Here is a 20070-nt window from a genome sequence, read left to right as displayed (position 1 = left end):
CGCCAACTGTTAACTGTACTGCAATATGCATCCGCTAACGAGTTCACCTTTGAAATGTTTGCCTTAAGTATTAATGCTATTTCGTCGACTGAGAGCTGTGGGTGAATTTTTTTGTTAATGCTGCACGGGGCTTTTGAGCGCCAGTGATATAGTGGCTATTTATATTAGATTTGACCCTTAGCTGATCCCTTACCCGAAAGTGCCCTTGCTTCAATGCACAGCTGCAAAACGGGCTTCATTGGAGACATTTACGCGGAGCAGACGCTCGTTCTATATTTGAAGCTTTCGTGACTGCAAGGATTCATATTCTTAGGTTTTTTCGGTAAAGTCACGTAGGTAAAACATTAAAATTAATAAAAGTAAAATAAAATAAAAATCACGACGTTTCGGAGGCAACACAAGCTTCCGTCTTCAGGTGGAACCGTCACAGCCACGACAGCTGTATCAAGTATATATACGGAGTGGTAGCTCTTGCAATCTCTCATTCACTTGATACAGCTGTCGTGGCTGTGACGGTTCCACCTGAAGACGGAAGCTTGTGTTGCCTCCGAAACGTCGTGATTTTTATTTTATTTTACTTTTATTAATTTTAATGTTTTACCTACGTGACTTTACCGAAAAAACCTAAGAATACAGACGCTCGTTCCTTGCGCGGTGACGGGAACCGGGACTCCATTCCGCGCGCCCGCCGGATCCGCGCCAGGTCTTCCAGGAGACTTCTCGTCAGATTTGTCTATTGTAGCGTTGCGTGGAGCGCTCCTGCCAATCATCATCAGCCATGGTCAATCTACTGCTGGATGGAGGCTTCCCCAAGCCGCCGTCCCTCGTGAGCATTCCGGGAAACGATCCGCCCAGCACCTGCACGCACACTGATTTTCATCGCTCCATCTCTTCACGTTGGACGTTCGCTAGGACGCGTTGCAATTCTTCGGCTGCCGCTGCGTTATTATTGTCGCCAATTACGTCCCTTAAACCCGCCTGGCGTTTGTTGAAATAAGCCAGACTGCCGGTGAGATCCGGAATGGTCAAAACTGGATCTCTGCTTCTCTTGCTTAAACAAATACTGCTTGATGATATTGATCCGGACAGCCAATTGGTGCGACGGACTGCAAATACATATTTGTAATTGTACGCGAAGAGACAGAATGGAGGTCTGTGTGAACCGTATGTCTCATCTGAGTTATATGTAGCAGCTGTCAATCATTTTAATGACCTGCATTTTTGCGGCTGGATGTTGGCGGTGGGAGGGAGGAGGAGGAGAGGACGGGAGGCGATGTAAATGCAAGGGACTTCTCATCCTGCTGCTGCGGAGTGGCGTTTCGAGTGATGTTTTTGGTCCTCTTTCGGACCGTGAGCTCGCTAACCTCGGGGATGCTTTTGTTGTCCGGAGCCAAGGACACGGGGAGCCCCCAACATAGCAAGAGATGTCAGAATAATTCAGTCAACTTTAGGATAGTATTATTAAAGACAAAGATACCCCGTATAGCCTGAACAGACTTGGGACAAGTGCCATGAGCAAGCACCTATGAAGGCCGGCGCGGCACACGAGGGGGTGGGTGGCCAACACCACGCCCGGCCGCCTTTGTCTCCCCAGTGGCGATGTTTACACACAGCACCAGGTACTCATTTGAGGCTGAGTCTTCCTAGGGGAGGCCTACGACCGGTTGAGATAATTGCTACTGGTGTTGGCCATGAGCGGGAATCGAACACGGGTCTCCAAGTTCGTAGTGCAGCACGCTGACCGCTCCCCACTATTAAAGGGCCTATTAGCACCTCCACCTCCGATTAGCACGGTTGGCTACGTACGGTGCGAAAAAAGTCAACACATGCATACATACATACACACCTGCCACCATCTCAGCTTATGCAAAATGTTACGCGGGCCAAAAAAACGCAAACCACAACAGATGTACTCACATTTGCATACTCTTTTTAAACAAAACCAAAACGATCACCAACAACATAGCTTATTTGTCCTGCAGTATGTATGGGTAGACTATGTATGCAGTATGTATGGGTAGACTATGTATGCAGTATGTATGGGTAGACTACAGTTAGTCCATCGGCAGGTAACGTGCAGAGATGCAATGGTCGGCGTACTGGACTTGCAAGCCAGAGGTCACCATTTCGATTTGATCTCCTGGCGCGGTAGCTGAAACGATGATGCAAGTTTCTTAAATCACCTCTACGCCTATGTCCACCGCGCAGTATAAATGCACACCCAGCAGTTCTCCGATCGCCAGGTTGCGAGTTGGTGGGGTAAAGGGTGGGTATTCCCACCACTCCGAATACGTCCGGCCAGCATATGGAAGAGTAGGCCGAATACCCTTGAGAGTGGCTTGTCTAAGAGCTCCCCAAGTCGTTGCATGAGCAAGCAATTGCAGGGATGCACCTCTTGTAGACGATTGCGAATGCGTAGAGCGCATTGCATTTCAGTTCTAAGCGGCGTATTGAACTGCGGTCTTGTCTCATTAGAAATCCCTCATTCAGCTTTACCGAGCTCGAGCCACTCGTGCTGAATCTCAGAAAATGCAGAGGTGCCTAAAGAACAACGTCAGCCACTTTCTTCTGTACGTGTGTCCATAACAAGTTGACGGCAAAAGTGCGGCCCCTGCAAGTTGCGTGCTCGTGCCACCGCCGGTGGAAGGGCCCCTACGAGAAGGGGCCCCAAAGGAAATGTGGTCTCCATTTTCACACTGGGCCCCTACTAGAAGGGGAATCCACACTGGGCAGACATCTTCGTAGAGGGGGGCGAAAATGGCGGCGCGATGATAACTACCTCGCCTGGTATGCAGGAGGTCGTGGATTCGATCCCGACCCCGACGCCTGCTGCTGTATATTTGGAGTTTGTGTGTGTGTGTGTGTCTCTCTCTCCCCGTGGTCGCGTGGAATTTTCTCTGAGACATCCACGTGTGTCCCTCCACATTTAGAAACACGCGTTGAGAGTATGTGGCTGCTATACATTTCCACGTGATAAGCCACTGGGTTGAGCTGTCATTTGTGGCCAGGTCGCTTCTGAAAAAAACATATATGTCTCAGGGGGCCTTACCTGGTAAAAAAAATATGACAATTGTTTTTTTACTCTTTTATCTGGCAACAAACTGACACCTTTTTTACAAGGAGCCATGTTTGCATTGACCTTTTGACGTCATCTGGTCCAACACCATGTGAGACTAGGCTCTAAGAAAAGCTGTCTCGGGTGTGGACCAATCAATTTCAAGGACAGTGCACACATTATCAGAGTTGTGTTTTTTTGTTTTCATTCCGACTGCAGGTATTGTGGTCAATGCAAACATGACTCCGTGTAAAAAAAAGGTGTCAGTTTTGTTGCTAGATAAAAGGGTAAAAAAAACAATTAGCATATTTTGCTACTGGCAAAGGAGGTTCCAATGGTGTAAAATAAATAGTTGAGTGTAGGTGGCAATACCCACACTTTACCCCATCACACGCGACCAATTGATGAACGAGCTGTGCTGTACCCATTTGTACGGCTGGGTGATCAGAGGGCGGTGGGATTTTAAGAAACCTGCACCGTTGGAAGATGGAATCGGAGACCTGGATCGCATTCTCCAGCGCGCGAGAAATTAACACCAATGGCAGCTCCAGTGCGCGTGTGCGTGCGTGCATATGAAAAATATATAAATAAACAACCCATCGTCCAGACGCCCGTGGCCATTATCAGAGCCTCCTACCAACATCAGAGTGAGGGAGAGACTCCTCGGCAGGAGACATTTGCGCACAAATGGGACGCAATCGTGTACCTCCCAGGGCTCCATTCAGCTGTAATTCTCCTTTGTGCCACGTGCCGTTTGAAGTCGCTCCCTTAGCCGCGGTCTGCTGCCCCTTTACAGCTGGGTGACCCCCAAATCTCTGCGCCAAAGAAACAGCCCCACGACAAAGATCGAGATACGTATTGCGATGCCCGTCTGATACCGTGGGCCTCGTCTGGATACCGAGTGTTACTAAAGGTGCCCGCTGATTGTGGCTATCATCCCCATGTAATGCCTGCAGCGATATGTGCTGATGGTGGCACGGTGGTTGGCGCACTGCGTCAATAACCTGGCAACCTGAGTTCGAACCCCGGCCGTAGCCAACATCGCCGGCCTGTGATATCCGAACTGTTCCTGGGCGCCCTATGAACATCCCGGATCGCACACTGTGTATTGCTTACAATGGTACACAATAGATTTGTTTTTTTTTATTAAATACAATATGAGTCATATCATGTGAACCGGACAATACGAGACCAGAATCGACATCCATCGCATTAGTCTCGCTGCTCCAGGGACGGCGGTTGCATCCGTGCGATGACGAGGCACGCTTCTGTCACTGCGATAGCTGCAGATGAGGACAATGCGGATATTGTGGGTATCGGATATAACATCTGAAGCAGCAGATGCACACCTTTCCCGTATCAGCCCCAGCGGTATTACACAGGCAGAGCCAAGACGCCCTCGCTCGCGCAGTTGCGTAATCTGAGCCGGAGCGGTGGAGGCAGTCGTGAAATATCGCACGCATACATCTTACTCGACCGTGTGCTGGTGGTGGTAGCGATGGTGGAGGTGGTTGTGATGGTGGTGATGGTGGTGGTAGCGATGGGGGAGGTGGTAGCGATGGTGGAGGTGGTTGTGGTGGTAGAGGTGGTTGTGGTGGTGGTGATGGTAGCGATGGTGGAGGTCGTTGTGGTGGTCTCGATGGTGAAGGTGGTTGTGGTGGGGGTGGTTGTGGTGGGGGTGGTGGTAGCGATGGTGGAGGTGGTGGTGGTGGTGATGGTAGCGATGGGGGAGGTGGTAGCGATGGTGGAGGTGGTTGTGGTGGAGGAGGTGGTGGTGGTGGTGGTGAAGGGGCAATACAGGGAACATAGTAGTGGTGTTTGGGGAGAGGAGCTGTGTTAGTGAAATATATTGGGAATATATATATTCTATAATACAGTTTTTTTTCGGTTACATCGCGTAAATGTATAAATGTGTAGTTAAACCCACCACCACCCGACACAGCCAACTAGCAAGGGTTTACACGTAAACAGAACGTGCCAATTCGTCACTAGTACATCACGCCGGTGTGTTGAAAAGCAAAGCCACAACATTTACAATCTGAGTACGACGATTTGCCAGTAATTACAACTAGCTTCATCAGGCGACAGACAGATTTGTGGAGATGTCCACCCGTTTCGTTCCTTATAGAGGCAGAGATGTGATGTGATGCATGCGCATAATGCGGGCCCATTGATCTTGTTCTTCCTGTCCATTGTGTCTACCAGATAATGTCTGCTTCACATTTATGTTTTTTTACACAACCCATCAGCTGCACAGCCTTCTGGGAGTGGACCTACATTAAGAATACAGATGGTGATGGTGAAGGTGGTGGTAGTGGTGGCAGCATGCGGTGATAATGGGAAGTTAATTGTTTTCACTACAGTGTTAATTTCGTGGTGATGGTGGTGGTGAGTAGGGGCCGTATCGGGATAGTGGTGGCGGTGGTAGTGAGTAGGGGTTGTATAGGGATAGTGGTAGCGGTGGTGGTGAGTAGGGGTTGTATAGGGATAGTGGTAGCGGTGGTGGTGAGTAGGGGTTGTATAGGTGGTAGCGGTGATGGTAGCGGTGGTGGTCTGTGCACTCTAACGGATCGGTAAGCACACAGCGGAGGCGAAATGAAATGGATTTTGGATGATGACGACATTTAAACGATGGGAGAGCGTTACCAATTTGCGTTTGACGTGCGCGGAATTGCCTGTTGAAGGACGGCTGATCTGAGAGGCTGCGAGTGCTGCGTGACCGTGCAATTACCCGCAGGTCCAGCCTGATTAACTCTGGCGCGGGACCACAATCACGCTGGATCACGCCTGACATTTGACCTTGTCGCGACAGCTCTGGTCAAATATGATATATATATGCACGTAAGGCTTCTCACGACCTGTACATGCAAGGATTTGAGTGTTATCCCACTCTGCACGAAGGGTGCTTTCTCTAGGTCAGGGTGCAGAACCGTTTATCTGAATAGCCCCTTTTAAACACCTGTGGCGAAGCGCAACGCATTAATGCCCACCAAACTTTGATCGCACGAGGACCGTGACATTGGCTGTGTGCTCAGAACTAGTTGAGGGAGGGGGGGGGGTTCTTCTTCTCTGTCCTGCTGCAAGTGCAACTGAGGACACTCGCGAATCGGTCCGCGCAGCAGCAGTCGCCCTGCGCACACAAACCACGTGTTGCATGTATGCGTGTGTGTTGGACTTCTTTCGCGCCGTGCATAGCCAACCGTGCTCATCGAAGGTGCAAATACGAGAGCCGGCGTCCTCTCCACTCACGGATGACGACGAAGGCAACGAACTCGGGTTGTTGTTGCTGCCAGGTCGAACATGTTTGCCCTCTAGTACACGATTAGCGACGCTAAGATGCATTGAATGATGGATGAGCAACAATGGACTTTGGGACCCGTTTGGAAGAGGTAGGCCTCATGTGGGAGACTGGCCGTACGGAATGAGGCCACGTGTCATATCCAGCCCCATGGGCCGTAAGTTCACTGCCCCTTCTCTGGGCACTCCAGTTTTCTCCGACGCGAAATGTAGATACAAAAAAAACCTTGAGCAGACGAAAATCAAGCAGGCTCATAGCGAACAAAAGTCTTGAGACTCGGTGAGGATTTCCTGAGCAAGCCTCACAAGGATTCTCCCCCTGACTTTACGTGTAAGAATAGGGCTACTGCAGGCCAATGTTATGGGAAAATGTGGTCAATTACCAGCTTATGCTAAAAGGCCTACATTGTGCCTTCTTAAGTGCCGTTGGTATGACCAACACCATCATCGCCACCACCACAAGCAGCAGCATTACACCACCACCTAAAAAAATATATAAGAAATGTCTTTTGTCTTTGACCACCGCCACTACCACCATCACCACCAGCAAGCGCAGGATTTACACACGTCAGCTCCATAGCCTTGAAGTAGCCGGCCAAACGTAGGCACTTAAACACTCGCAGAGACGAATAAAATCCGCACCTGCAATTTTTGGTCCCGTGAAGTGTCACGCAAAGACGTAGACAATGGGGTTAAATTGCCGGGGGAGGCGGTGGGTGGGGGGGGTGTTGAGGAGCAGCTGATAAATGCGTTGTCTCTAAAAGCTGGCCTAATCTTGCAACCATCTCTTCCCTTGTCATAATCTAATCGCACAATTCCAACGGTTAAAATGAGATAAACCATCCTCTGTCCATGGCGCGCATCCTGCTCGGTAAGCTTTTTATTTATTTTATATATAAAAGGTTGCTGCTCTGGGCAAAGGGAACACGCACACACGTGTACACACTTACGTAAACGCACGTGTGCATGCACGGTGGCACACGCTGGAACATATGAGTGCACACGCATACATACATCCATTCATGCATACGCAACGTTGGCACGCACTACAATACACATGGGTGGACACACGCGCACGCAAACACACACACACACGTGTGCACATTGGCACTCGCTAGGACATACAAGGTAAAAACAAAGATGAAGATCGCCCATTTAGGCTACAATGACTGCTGGGGCAAGTGCTGTGAGTGAACACCTTTTTAAGGGCGGCACGGAGCGCGAGGGGGTGGAGTGGCCACCCCCCCCCCAGCCGCCTTTGTCTCCCCAAGGCCAAGTCGACCTCAGGAATGTCCCGGACCAGTTCAGATATTCGGCACAGATTGTTGGCCACGAGCGGGAATCAAAGCTCGGGTCGCCGACTTCGGAGCGCAGTGCGCCAATTGCCGTGCCACCACTCCTCCACACGGACACAAAGACAGAGATGTCCCGTATAGCCTTTAACAGTCTCTTGGGGCAAGGGCTGTACGCACAAGCACACACACCACGCGTGTAACACTGCGCACACACCCACGCGTGTTTGTGCGTATTCTCTGGGAATCATATTTTTGAGGTCAAATTGAAATCCTTGGCTGTCGTACAATAAAAAAAACAATTGTCAGGACAACGCATTGTTTCTCGGCGCAGCACGCGAGATTGATGTTCTTACACGATGCACAACACCAATCGGTTTCAATATAGTCACGCTTTTGATTGCTTACTGCGCGGCGAAATGCAACGCAGTTCGCCATTGTCCTGATGTACAGCGCTAAGCATCCAGAGCTAATACCTAGGTAAATTGCCACGTAAATAATAACCTCGGGGTTCTACGGTTTAAAAACATAAAAAGGGGTGAAGCTGCCGAGGCGTGGTGAGATAATACGAAACCGGGGTGGGGGGGGAAGGGGGGGGAGGATATGAAACGACAGATGCGTGATTAGCAATAGTTGGCGTCGAGTGTGAAGAGAGATCGCATATCACTTACCGAGGTATGAGATGTCAATGGGCTCCAAGGTTCTCTGCGATCGTATCTCAAATCCATTCTCTCTCTCTTTCTCCAGCGAATGCGCTTCCAAGCCTTGTTGGTTTACTTTTTTTGGGGAATTATTTGCGAGATGAACCTGATTACTCACTCCGACGACGATGACGCTGAGTCACCTCGGCTGCCTCTCCACGATTACATTAATTTATGTTGCGAATCACTTTTCGCCTTTGCAAGCGTTCACAACAATTGTAATCGCTTTGGCCCTGCGTGTTCGTCATCCCCGTTACGTAACAACTCACACTGCAACGACGCAACTACCCGGTATTAATGTTGGATGTTGTTTTTTTATGATGATTATGATGATTATTATTATTATATACAGAGTTCCGGCCCTGGTAAGTGTTGAACTTCATCCCGTCTTGAGCGCAGTGCCTAACGCACCAGCGAGTCTCCGTTGAGGCGCCGTCCTGAATCCCTTCTCTCGGCTCCTTTTATCCCCTTCTTTTATCCCCTTTTCTTATCCCATTATTTATCCACACATTTTATCCCCATCCTTTATCCCCTTATTTGTCCCCTCATTTTATTAACTTATTTTATTTCATTATTTCATCCATCTCCTTCGCTTCCCTTAACGGTCTCTCCACCGACCCCTCCTTGACATTTGAGGATTTTTTTTAATCTCATCTTATCTTAATGATATTTTATATTGCGCCTTTACCAAGGCAATTTACAGCAATTATTAAATTGTACATAGCATGATAATAATTTAAAGTGAAGAATTGGGGTTATTGTAAGTGATGGTGTAGTTTTGATGCAGTACAACAAGAGGGATTGCTAACGAGGGGTTGGTATAGGCCTAGTCGTAGTTAAAGGGGGGGGGGCGACAGAAAGCTGGGGGCTGAAAAGCCATCGGGCGACATCGCATTGGGACGATAAAATATTTTTTTAAAAATCGACGGTTCGATCGGTGAACTGGAGGACATCGTCGCTAGGAGGATGATGACCAATGGATGACACTTGTGTCTGACAGTTACATGCTAATTTCTCACATTCAAACCACAAGCCCCGGCCACTTTTTATAACCCTTGAGCTACACCCATTTCAAACCTTTTTAAACAGTCTGCCTCAGCAGCAGACCATGCTTTCCCACCTGATGACGGACGCTTGTGTTGTGCCCGAAACGTCGTCATTTATTTTATTTTATTTCATACCGACGTGACTTTACCGAAAGAACCAAAGACTTGTGATGGAATGTCAGCCAATGGAGAGAACACGGCTGAGAGCGCGTGCGCCGTGGAGATGGAACGACGGGATCGGCTCCTTCGCAAGAAGTGTGATCGATTGTGGCCTCGCAAGACGATGAGGAATGGCGAAATGCCATTCTCTCATTTGGCTTGCGGAAGCCATCGTACAACAGCAACAGAGATCGTAGCCAAAGACGACGAGGCAGGGTGACCTGGTTAGATTTGCACCTGATTTTGAATGCTCGTGAACGCAAAAAACTCACAAATAAATTAGAAATCCAGTCGGGGCTCTCTTCCAGAAACAAATCGTGCCTCTTATCTGCTCACCACCAGCTTGTCTCATCCACCTCCGTGCCTATTATCGACCACGGCGATGTGATTTATAAATCTGAAACGCGACGCCGCTCTGAAGAGGTCCGGTGCCCGGCTTCCATTCGGCCTTGCGCGCTTTATTCTAAATTAGAGCCGCCTCTGTTCATCATCGTGACCTCCACCGTAAATCTGGCGGCCTTCCACTATCGACACGCAGGGACTTGCCGTGGTCTGGGCTCATTTTGAAAGCATTCACTCAGGGTCTGCCGCGACGTTCATCTGGTTCGCTCATGCGGGATTTTAACGATCGCAAGCTAAGACGCGCCTACGACCAAATCGCACGACCGCATCGTCAGGTCTCGCAAGCTAAGCAGGCCCGGACACCACGGGAATTGGCATCGATGCTCGGGCGGCATGCATTAGCCGGTCGAGACGGCCAACTACCAGGTGCTGATCGACAAAACTGTGCCTTCTACCGCATCCCATCGACGCACATGATGACGCGCTCGGGCAACATCCTGAAGAGGCACGCGGCCGACCAGGAGCGCAGGGCCTCGAGCCCGCGGAGCGTCTCGGTGGCCAAACAAATGGACGAGCATACGGACGAGCACACCACTAAGATCCGCTACGAGCCGTGCTCGGACATCTGCCCGGAGAACTGCGGCTCGCGTGCACTGAGCGTCGTGCACCGGGACGGCGACCTCGCCAGTGGAGCGCCCCGAGCCGACACACTGCACGGTCGCGATAGGCCCGGGCCGGGCTGGCTCATCAAATCTGTCTGGGTTAGCTCTTGCAGTGGAAACGGTGGCAACCAGAGGTCGCAAACGGGTTTTGATTCCTTAGCCGTACCCGTATCCGGCTGCACCAGGGTCGCAAAGGGGTATCGGGTAACTGATTGCGACCTCTGGGATGAAGCCATGTTGCAGGCGCGGGTGGGTTGATTCTAGGAACTTGAATTGTGAGAAGAGGCAAGACGTTGGGAAATGAGTGACAAACGGTTACTCAACAGTGACTCACGGCCTACCCGTACCCGGCCGCATGAGGGTCACAAACGGGTACCCGTACCGGGTAGGGTACAGGTATCGGGTACCTGGTTGCGACCTCTGGTGGCAACCCTCACCTCGAGACGCACGACTCAATTCCTCCCATCGCCGCGACTCGGAGAACGTTTCGTCATTCGTACTTGGCAACAATTTGGCGTCTCCTCGACAACTGCCATCTGTTCCGTCCCAATCGATCTTCTCTGACAAACGGGATTCATTTTCTTCGGGGAAAAATCTGCTTGAGTGTAGATTGCTTTTGATCGTTGTTGCACAATAAACCAACATGATGTTCCCATTTTATTTGCTTTGTGTTTATTCTTCGCCCCGACAAATTGGTTTGTTCTTAATCGCGAAGGTTTGGTTAATACACCTGCCACTTAATTTCCTTGCTTTGAAATTGACATTTATTTTTGTGTTTGCCTTTGTAAGCCTGGTCTCTTAACATGGCATGAATTATAAAGGATCTGACTCACCGCCGACTTGATGTAATGATGCAACAGTTAATTGATTGCATTAAATTATTTTGCTCATGATGCACCCATCGAATCATGCGTGTAAAAACGAATGATTTATGATGCATCGAAATTACATGCAAATGAAATGCTCGTGTTACATTCAGGGTAACAGATTTACAAAAAAAAATTAACCCGTAAAAACAAAGTTTTTCACTATAACTCCTTTATATGCGTGGCATTGGTTTTATTTTATTATTCATTTCTGTTTTTCTTGAGTAAGAGTTTCATTTTTATCACATTGGTATTTTAAATTAAATATGAAAAAAAAATTCCTAAAAAGTGGAACATTTTGGAAAAAAATGTTCACGAAAATAAATTGTCACGCACAACGAGTCTGTGTGCAAAATGTCAGCTCGATTGGATCACGGGAAGTGGGTTAAAAAACGACCGACAGATTTGCACGGTCGTAAGCGCGCAAGCAAGCAAGCAAGTGAACTTAATATAAAGGATTAAAAAAGACAGAGCAAATGAGAAACTATACAAATGAGATGGCAAAAAAGAGGCACATTGTTTAATAGAATGACCACTCTACCTAGTCATCTGGACGGTGCCGAGTGGATATGTAAACAAGGCTAAGTAGGTGCTGTGTGTTTGAGTGGGTGGCTAAGTAGGGAGAAGGCGAGTTAGGTCAATAAGAAGGTGGATGAGTGGGTAGTATGTGGGGATGTAATTAGAAGGGCATGCATGTGGGTAAGTGGCTATATAGATATGTGGGTGAGTATATATATATATATATGTGTGTATACAAATAGCACCTGGATCTGTCCCTTGACCTCCTACCGGCGATCCTCAAGGTGAACCTAGCCTGGCACGAGTACCGTGCTAACGTCAAACGGCGGTTGTTGGTGGGTGAGTGGGTAGGTACGTTGTTTGGTGGTTGTTTAGGTAGGTGGGTAGGTAGGTGGGTAAGTAGGTGGGTGCTTAGGTCAGTAGGCAGGTGAGTAAGCGACTGGCGTTGTGAGTGGGTAGGCGGAAGGGAGTGCAGCTGGGTAGACGGATGGTTTAACAGGCAAGGCCAAGACACCATCACAGCAGCATCGAGGTCTGCAACAACAACAAAAACCCCGAGCTCCCATACTCCCCTCCGCCAGCAAAACGAGGGTTTAGCAAAGGGCCCAGGGTGTGATGTCAGCAATGTAATGAATTGAATGATTGATAGGTGCACATGAGACTTACATTCATTATATTAGTCACTCCTGACCTTGGAGCTTTGCAATACCCAGGCGGATGCCAAAACCGGCGGAAGGAAAGCTGCTATTTCAACAACATTCCGAGGCAGCAGTTATGTAACAATGTCCCCAAAGGCGTACATAGCACGCATCAATTGCGCGCATATAGAGCAAAGGGGGCGTTAACGGCACACGCACTCCTCGGTTCAGAAGGACGACAATGACGGCGATACTGCGACTCGGAGGCTCGCGACCTGCACAAAGCATCGAAGGCGCCTCCGGCACGGCCGTCATGCAACCCACCCGAGAGAAAGCACAAACAGTTTCCCCGGCCAGCTCCGTGTGTACAGATGTTGACTCAACTCTGTTTTGTTGTTGTTATCACTGTCACTTAATTCTACTCGGCTTGCGCCAGCGCGCGTCTGATGCGCTCGAGGCATCCGGTGGAGAGGAAGTTAGAGAGACAGAGAGAGAAAGAATGTAAGTAACTAATTCGCACAAATGGGTCTAAAGCACAACAACTTGGAGATTTTTTCGTTGAGTCTTCGAGCGCCGCGCCGCGAGCGTGGTGCATGCAGCGGCCGGCCGAGTCGAAGTGTCGAACGGCGAGTTGATGATTAAAGCGTCGGTATTGATTCTATTTCATTCGGCGCCCCCCATTCGAGACGGGCGACGCTCATGCAAGTTTGTGAGCTTCGCAGGATCGAGGCTGCCAAGTGTACGACAAATCCCTAGCCCCCCCCCCTCTCGCCCACCAACCCATCTTCCCACCTTCGCCCTAGCGGTCGTCTTCCGTTGGCTCAAACACTCACCTGGAGGAGACCGAGTTAGAACGATCAAGCCTCTCGCGCACACCACCACCGCCACAACACAGCAACGCTCATGCCGAGTGCGGACGGACGTTTGAGAAGAGAGACAAAGTCAAATTCTCGTCGTAGTTTTAGCGTAGACGATGTGCAAACGTCAGAATTTTTTAGACAACTGTAACACGTCTGTGGATTAAATTTTCATCAGTCTCTTCTCCGCGAGGTCAACTGCAGCAATCAGGCGTTTTAAGATTTTAAGTCCGGTGATTCTTAAAAGTAAAACTCCTGTGTATGTCTGCAGCAGGGGCGACCTCTCTTCGCTGTTAAATGTTGGTGGTGTCGGCTGTGCTGCAAATTTCGCCCAAACCATTATTGTAAGGTCATCCAATCGTGAATTCTCGCTCACACACACACATATCCAATGGGCATTTGTAGTCTCCGTCAGTGTACTGCAGTCTCGAATGATGTTACCACATTGTCTCAGTGTGCATCTTCAGTCAGACGTATTCATGCGTCGTCATAATAAATCACACTTTGGTCCGGTGGGCGGTCGTCGTCACTGACATCCTCGATGATTTTCGTCCTCTCACAGATCTCGTCAACTGCGAGCTCCTTGCCGACGAACATCATCGTCGCTCGTTTCATCAAAGAAGTTCACAGCGGTCAACATCGGTGGCTCGGCGTCAAAATGAACTTTGACCTTCGTCCCTCCGGGCCAACCCGGTCCGCACAGATCAACGCGGCAAGGGACATTTAGAGCGAGACAGGTGGAGACACACAGAGAGAGAGAGACCACTAAATAACAACACCACAAAAACAAGGGTGGGGGGGGGGGGGGTTGGGAAGCCCGCCACTTACATGGTCTCGTCGTTCTGGAACTCCAGCTCGCCGTACGTATCCTCAAAATCCTCGCCGCTGCCCTTGGCCGTGCCCTCCACCGTCTTGTAGGGCACCACGACGGTGCCGCGCGCGCCCGAAGTGCGCAACACGCGCACCTCCATGATGCCCACGCTCTCGCTCACGTGGGCCATCTTGTCCTCGAACGTGAAGATGCCGGCGTGGTCGTCGTCGAAGATGGTCACCGTCGCCACGTAGGGCGGCACGAGCCGCGCGGCGGGGAACGCCACTGACGCCGCCGCCGCCGCGCCGACTCCGACGCCCGCCAATCCGCCGTGGTTCTGCTCGAAGGACGAGTCGAGGGCAGGGCTCACGTGGACGTCGTAGAGGCGCACGAAGAAGTGCTCGTCCTCCTCGAAGATGTCGTCGTCGATGATGCCCACGTTGATCTCCTTCTGCGTCTCGCCGGCCTTGAAGACCAGCGTGCCCTCGCTGTACTCGTAGTCCGAGCCGGCCTTCGCCGTGCCGTCCTCCGTCTTGTAGCGGACGTACACGACGCTGGCGAGGTCGCCGTCCCGCCGCACGACGCTCAGCGCGCACGAGCCGCAGTTCTCCAGGCAGATGTACGAGCACGGCTCGTAGTGGATCTTGGTGGTGTGCTCGTCCGTCTGCTCGGCCACAGACACGCTGTGCAGGCTCGAGGCCCTGCGCGCCTGGTCGGCCGCGTGCTTCTTCAGGATGTTGCCCGAGCCCGTCATCATGCGCGTCGCCTGGATACGGTAGAAGGCGCGGCTCTTCTGCTGCTGGATCAGCGCCTGGTAGTTGGCCATCTCCACCAGCTGGTCCATGTCCTTCTCGGGGTACTTCTGCTTCAGCTCCTTGAGGATGCGGATCATCTCGCGGCGGCTCTCGTCCGCGTCGTTCGACTCGGGCAGCACCAGCGCGCCACCGTCCACCATCGAGTCGTCTCCGCTGCCGCCGCCACCCGAGCCGATCACCTTGCCGTCCATCTCGATGCCGGCCTTGGGCCGCTCGCCCTCCGTCTCGATGATGATGCCGTGCCGCTTGGTGCGGTACTTCTTGTACATGTACTTGTAGAAGAGCAGCCGGCGGTCGGCGACCCACGCGAAGATCACGCACACGGGGAAGAACATGAGGGTGACGAGGACTCTCCCACACCTCGACGATGCCCGGCGAGATGACCGCCAGGATCAGGTAGAGCCAGATGTAGGCGAAGATGCTCCACGTGGCCGTCACGAAGAACACGCGCAGGTGCTTGATCTTGCGCGACTCACCGTCGGGGATGACGTACACGCACAGGCCGATGATGACGAACATGTTGAAGGCGGCGCTGCCCACGATGGTGCTGGGGCCCAGCTCGCCCGCCTTGAACTCGTGGCCGATGACCTCGATGATGGAGAGAAGAATCTCGGGCGCCGACGAGCCGAGAGCCATGAGCGTCAGGTTGGAGACCGTCTCGTTCCACACCCGCACCGTGGCGCGTGTCGTCTCGCCGTTGGCCCGGCGGATGATGACCTCGCGCTCCTGCGACGTGATCACCTCGATCGACGCCATGAAGCGGTCGGCGATGATCGACACGCCCAGGAACATGTAGACGAGCGCCACGAAGTAGACGATGGCACGCGCCACCTTGTCGCCCAGCGACGGGTTCTCCGGGAACCAAATGGGCAGTATGATGCCCTCCTTGCACTTGTAGGAGCCGCCGCACGTGGCGTTGGCCGGCGAGCCGACGCCGCTTCCTCCCGGCTCGAGCACCGAGCCGGCCTCGGCGTGGCACAGCAGCGACGCCAACGCGGCCGCCGCCAGCGGAGGCGACAGCAGCAGCAGCGGCGGCCGACGCCGCGGCCGGAACGCCGGCGGAGCCATGCGAGTGCGGGCGCGGGCGGAGGGGGCGTCGTAGTCACGCCGCCGCTGCTGCTGCTGCCGCTGTCGCCGCGCGTCGCTTCGCTCTCGGGGGTCCAGGACGGTGGGAGCGGCTCGGGCAGCAGGGAACTGTGGGGGGGTGGGGGGGGGTCAGGGTTTGGGGAGCCGTCGGTTAGAGGAGAGGTACATTGAGGTGCAATGTTGGTGCCGCGGTGGTGAGATGTTAACTACCTCGCCTGGTATACAGGAGGTCGTGGGTTCAGTCCCGACGCTAACGCCCGCTGCTGTATATTTCGAGTTTGCGTGTGTCTCTCCACGTGGTCGTGTGGACTTTTCTCCTGGGTCCTCCGGTTTTTCACCTCCACATTTAGAAGCAACATCACGCGTTTACAGTGTTTGGCTGCTCTACATTTCCACGCGATCATCCACTTCGCTGACCTCTCATTTGTGATAGCCAGATCGCTTCCGAAAAAACCTATACAGCTCGGTGGGCCTTACCTGGCAAAATAAATAGTTGAATAATCGAATGGTAATAGTTACATTGGGATGGTAACACCGTGGTAATCATTGTAATTTTTTTGTTTTTGATTGGGGCGCCTGTTTTGCATCCGGTGAAGTCTCGGCAGAACGTTGCGCTCGACAAGCGACTCGCATCCCAACGCATTTTTAAAAGGGCACCCCCAGCGGCAGCTGCCCCTGTGTGGTACAACGCGACTCGGCACCGACCCCTGCAAGCAGCAGGTGGAGGGCGATGTTCGCTGCCACTGTTTGCATAATCCCGATTGAGTAATTTGCGGGTAATGTTTTGAAGCCGACGAATTTTTGGACCATGATGTGCCGGCACACAATGGCTGACTATACTCCGAGCGACGTCAGGGGATCTTTAATGTCCACACTGAAGTCGACGGACGTCGTGTATTGTTGAGGTGAATACGCCCGGGGCATTAACTAGGGTGGCCTGCCACATCAGAACCGCAACCCTCTCTATGCAACAAGAAGCGATGCCATCGCCCCTCCATTACAAATGTGTTACACATACCGCCCAAAAATAGACACATTCGTATCCGAATGCAAATGTGTAAGTGCGGATCAGGGTTTGCATTCATAGGGCAGTTCAAGGACTCAGCAACTTAAAGCGGCTAACATCAATTCCCATGTCAACAGTCGCAATGCTCTGCTGCATGCCAGCCAAGGGCACCCCAGGAGCAGCTATCCGTGTCCGGCACGAGGAGCAGGGAGCACCATCCAACCTGTTACGTAAATGTGTCATTTTCAAAGTCGCTTAAAAGCGGAGAGCAGATTGGTGAAGCCCCGTGATACATACACGTTGGAAGATAGTACAGTACAACAACGCATGTTCCTGCATTCGCCTGGGTAGTAGCCTCATGGCCAGTATGGGAAAGGCGTTGGGCTATAATGTGACCCCGCCTGACCGACGCGTCAACAATTTAACATTTATCAGCGGAAGGGCAATTGGATGAGGCAAGTGCTTTCCGGAGCGGGTTTTTTTTCGTGACGTCAGTGGAAGAAGCCACTTGGGATGGGGGGGTAGAGGTTGTGGGGTGGAGAAACCCGCCCAGACCGAGCCCATCGAGTCGCAGCGCGCGGGCCCATTACCATTGTTGTCCAGCGCAGTCAACTCCATTGTCTCGCGGAGGAGAATTGCATTTACACTATGAGACCTCCTTTACCAGTGGCAACATATAGTAATAGTTTTTTACTCTTTAAACTGGTACAAAAAACTGACACCTTTATACAAGGCATCCTGTTTGCAATAACCACATGATGCCTTGTATAAAGGTGTTAGCTCGGGGTAAGCATTTACAGTGTAAATGTATTTACAGTGTAAAAGCTTACCCGAGCTCTCAATACTCTGATAGTGCGCTGTTTTTGAGTTGCACGCCTTTTGGCGTCATCTGGTCCAACACCAATGGAGACTAGGCTCTAAGAAAAGCTGTCTCGGGTGTGGACCAATCAACTTCAAGGACAGTGGATATCATCATTATCAGAGTTGTTTCTATTTTGTTTGCATTTTGACTGCTTGTGTTGTGGTTATTGCAAACATGATGCCTTGTATAAAGGTGTCCGTTTTTTGTACCAGTTTAAAGGGTAAAAACCTATTACTCAGAGCGAGCGCGAGAACGCGCAGGCAGTCCCGTGCGCGCGTTAGAGGCCTATCGACGCAACGTCGATTCATCGATTGCAACCAATTCTTACAGAATCGGAATATCTATTGAGACCGGGGGGGGGAGGAATCCTATGAGCTAGGAAGGTCTTTGTCACAGGTATCCAGTAAGGGGCGATGCAAGCACATACATCGTGAACGTGGAATTCAAGGGTGTGCAATTTGTGTACAGCACACGATACGCAAATTCATTTTCGAATGGAAATTGATTTATGAATTGCGTTAGAACGTATTAGCCGTCTGGGTTTTGCTAAGGACGCCCGTTATTAAATCAACGGAATGTAAATTAACCGCAGGAGAATATTGAAGGTCCGAGATTATATTCACGGATTAATATAGTAAAACTGTGCGGCTTCGTGTCGATCCACAGCTAGATGAAGGCCCTCCCCACGTCCATGCGGGTCGTGGGGGTCGTTTGACCATACTTCACCACACTGCTCGATGTGCGTTGCTGCAATACAGAACCCGCGAACGGATCTGGATCTATATATAGATGTTAGCCGCGGTCAGGAATTGAACTCGGACGGCCGAGTTCACAGCGCAAAACGCCACCACGACCTCCACCTCCCCAAACATCAACTGTCAGCACGTGTTTACGCACACAAAGGAAACTAGTCGGGTTGTGAAAGTAAACAATCGGTAGGCGAGTGCCTTGTTTTCGCATCGTTGTTTTAAATAACGTACACGTCATGTCCCTGTGCTTGTCGATGTCTGTCAGCTGCGGACGCGATGGTAGGGTTAACCGTGACAGACGCCTAGCACCGAGCCGACTCATAAATTACGAATTCCAATATTAAAACGCAGACATCTAATTACCATTACAGGTATAAATGATGCTCGCACACCACCGGGTTATTCGCCGGTCAGCGAGTGAATAACCTACGGACGTAAACAATGGTTTATAAACGACAACAACAACAACAATAACAACAACAACCACTAACATCATCAGCCATGATCTATCCACAGCTTGTTTAATACCAACCCCACAACAATCTGTCGCCATCCGAGATGGATGGAGAGGACTACGTAACGGCGCAGAAGAAGTTCAGCATACACTCACATATCGTGAGCGGCAGTTGAATGGGTTGTTAATACTGTAAGGTCGCCGCATCGCTGTTAAAAAAAACAACTGATTTTTTTTAACTCATCATTTATTCTACTCAACCGCTGCTCACACTCCTCTCCCACGCACGGATCCACACTAGAGATTCGCCAACAAAAGATGAACCAAGATGATAATGACAACAACAACAACAGCGAGCACACGTACAGCGAGTCTGAAGCTCTACACCAATTAAGCCCTTTGAGGTGTCTCAACAGTGAGGCTCTCATGTTCTTGCGCACGCAGTCGATATTTGCCAGAAGGGAGTGCATGTTTAAATTATTTATTTCGATGCGTCCATGTCCCTGCTGCGTCAACCTTAACTCGTCCACGGCGAGCGCACCCCGCTCGCCGTGGATGCCCCCCTCTCCACCCCCGCCCATAAAAATAACCTTTATTATGGAAATCACAATGGGGTTGGTCGGGGAGCGAGCGAGGCGCGTTCTTTCTGAGAATCGCCAATCTTCAAGTTCAATTCTCGCCAGGCCTCACGGAGTCGAGTGTCGTCTCCGACCCTGACGATTATCCACTCGCGGCGCTCGACTGGCCCTCTCGCCGTGCTGTTATTGCGCACGACGGCAACGTTCCCGAGCTAGAATGCCGATGTCGATGTCTGCCGGCCACGAGAGGGCGGCGAAGAAGAATACGACGAAGG

The 20070-nt window shown here is 51.1% G+C and overlaps 1 pseudogene; it reads right to left on the bottom strand.

Moving 5' to 3' along the window:
* LOC133361065 (sodium/calcium exchanger 1-like) overlaps positions 1–20070 on the bottom strand; it is a 211886-nt pseudogene that overhangs the window by 167702 nt on the left and 24114 nt on the right.

Source organism: Lethenteron reissneri, chromosome 8, assembly GCF_015708825.2.
Source record: "Lethenteron reissneri isolate LAM-NWPU_2019-01 chromosome 8, ASM1570882v1, whole genome shotgun sequence".
NCBI classification, from domain to species: domain Eukaryota; kingdom Metazoa; phylum Chordata; class Hyperoartia; order Petromyzontiformes; family Petromyzontidae; genus Lethenteron; species Lethenteron reissneri.
This window is presented reverse-complemented; position numbering and strand designations above follow the sequence as displayed.